The sequence below is a fragment of the Galeopterus variegatus genome, unplaced genomic scaffold, assembly GCF_000696425.1.
Source record: "Galeopterus variegatus unplaced genomic scaffold, G_variegatus-3.0.2 Scaffold1125, whole genome shotgun sequence".
In the NCBI taxonomy this organism is placed as follows: domain Eukaryota; kingdom Metazoa; phylum Chordata; class Mammalia; order Dermoptera; family Cynocephalidae; genus Galeopterus; species Galeopterus variegatus.
This window is the reverse complement of record NW_007727236.1, coordinates 165,998-168,654: the sequence shown is the minus strand read 5'-3', so window position 1 is coordinate 168,654 and position 2,657 is coordinate 165,998.

The following is a 2,657-nucleotide window of genomic DNA, read 5'->3' as shown; positions in this document are numbered from 1 at the left end:
ACACACACACAGACACACACGCGCACAGACACGCACAGACACACACAGGCACACACACACAGGCACACACGCACAGACACACACATGCACAGACACACACAGGCACACACACACAGGCACACACACACAGAGACACACACACACACAGGCACAGACACACAGGCACAGACACACATACACACCCCTCTCTCATGCAACCAAGAACACAGTTCCGGGGCCAGTTCCTGTCCCTCTGTATGGTCACTGTCAGTTTGGGGATCTGATTTCCAACTGTACTGGGAATCTCCCTCTTCCTTAGCCCAAATCATTATCATTCTTTTCTTTGTAATAGTCTTCATAGCCTATTAATTTTTAATTACACAAGCTATATAAGAGTATATATTATTTTAAAAATAAACATTTCAGATAAAGCTACAGCCCCTTTTGACCCCTGTTATAATTTTGAACTCCCTTGAACTACCCAGAGGTAACTACTGTTTTCTGTTAGCAGTGTGTCCTTTCAGACTTTTTCTCGATATCACATAAATGTACACATATCTACAGAAGAGATAGAGTGTACTGTCTGTACGTCGATTGTGCATACACACAGCACATGACTAGCTGTTGCACCCGACAGGACGTCTCCAGCATCCCCCCCCGCTGCACCATGTAACCGCTGCCTGGGACCCCACAGTCGGATGAACTGTGCTTACCCATTGCTCCATTGATAGGCAGTGAGGTTGTCTCCAATTTAGAAACAGGGCTGCAATGTCCCTCTTGCCCATGGCTGCTTGTACACACACATGACGGTCACTCTAGGGCACATACCCAAGAGAGATGCTTGATGCTAGGGTCTCCCCTTCCTTCTTGACTCCAGATTCTGTCACTGAATACTCTCTATGCACCTGGAATGGTACCCTCGTTTGGCTACTGTATTCCAATGTCTCACTAGAACTGAGTTTCTATAGAACAATAGCTACCACTCATTGAGTGCTTATGAGGTGCCAGACCCTTTCCTGGAGGTTTAATGAACCACCGCCTCATGCCCTCAAGATGACCTTCAGAAGCAAGGAAAGTACGGCTCATCTGACCAGAGCACACAGGGTAGGCCACTGTGACCTGTGCTCACTGTTTGGTCTTGAAGTCCCTGCCCCATGTGGGGCCCCTGCCCTGCACAAGGTGCTATGCATACAAGGCAGGTCCCTGCTCCCACGAGATCCGCTTCTTGCTGCAGAAGCCTCCACAGAGTAAGTGCTTAAACAGTCAACTGTTTGTTTTTAAATCCCACCCCTAACTTCCACAGAATGGCCACAGTTCACCCATCCGCCCGACACTCGCTTGGTGAGTATCTATTATGGCTAAGTCCTGGGCTGGACAGCGGGACACAGAGATAAATGAGATATTGGATTGACCTCTGGGTAAGAGACAGAAAGCAGAAAAGATGCTTTAGGTGGATTCTGAAAAGTGAGCATAATCTATAAGGGAAAAAGAGGGATGACATTCTGGACAGAAAACAGGATATGCACAATAAACAACTCAGTAGATTCTGTGTTCTGATATCGGGAACCAAGCATAGAGTCTGAGAATTGAAAACTCTATCTTTAGAGCTCATCTGCTCCAGGATGGCAAACAGGCTGCCCCTTGAATGCCAGCCCCTGAGGCCAACACCAGGTGCTAGCATGCCACATCGAGAAGGCTTGAGGGTCATAAGGCCAGGTACAGGTTCAGGGGGAGATGGCTGGCATCCATCTGCGATATCTGCCAGGGCTTAGGACAGAGCAAGGCCAGAAGACACGCCCTTCGTTCCGTCACAGAGCCACTGAAAAGGTGGCTCATCACCAGCCACCCACAGACCTGCCCAGACTCAGTCCTAAGAAAGAGCTGTCATTCAGCATCTCCTGTTCTGACTTTCCATCCCCATGCACCACACAGACACCTCTGTCGATGACTCTCTCTCCATGCACCTACCTCCCTTGCTACAAGAGGCAGAATTCTGCCAGCACTGGTTCAGGAGTGAATGACCAGAAAGGGCACTACAGCTTGGAAAAACACATGCACGTGTACACACACGGGCACACACATGAGTGCTAGGCTGAAGTGTCCCTCACATGTTATGAGGGAAGGGCACGGGTGGTGCTGGGGGAGTTGGTCAGTCAGCTAATGAGCATGCAGCTTCAACCCTCATCCTACAAGTGTCTGAGAGAGACAAGGAGCATGGTAGAAGGGACAAGAGTAAGTTTAGACTCCTGCAGACCTAGGTTCAAATCCACCGCCCCCACCACTCTCTGCTATGTTTCCTTGAGCACAATGTGGATTGCCAATCTGGTCTTCATAAGAACCCAAAAGGAGTAGGCACCATCATTGCCCCTGTTTTACAGATTAGGTAACTGAGTCAGAGAGGTTAGCTAGCTTGCCTTAGTTTCTGCATCTGCAAAACAGGGATAATACTGGCATCTGCTACATGAGCTGGTGAAGACAAGACAGTTTCTTTTAGAAGGTTATCTAGGGTTATCTAAGTAGAAAGTAAGATATAGGAGCATCTTTTGAATTCAGACTAAGTTGAATGTTATGTTATCTGGAGCAAAGAATGCTTAGAATCCTGTTTTATTTGGAGTTCAAGTACATGATCACTGTTTTATAGGCTATTGCCATCAGCTCCCTAAGTAGATGGACACTGG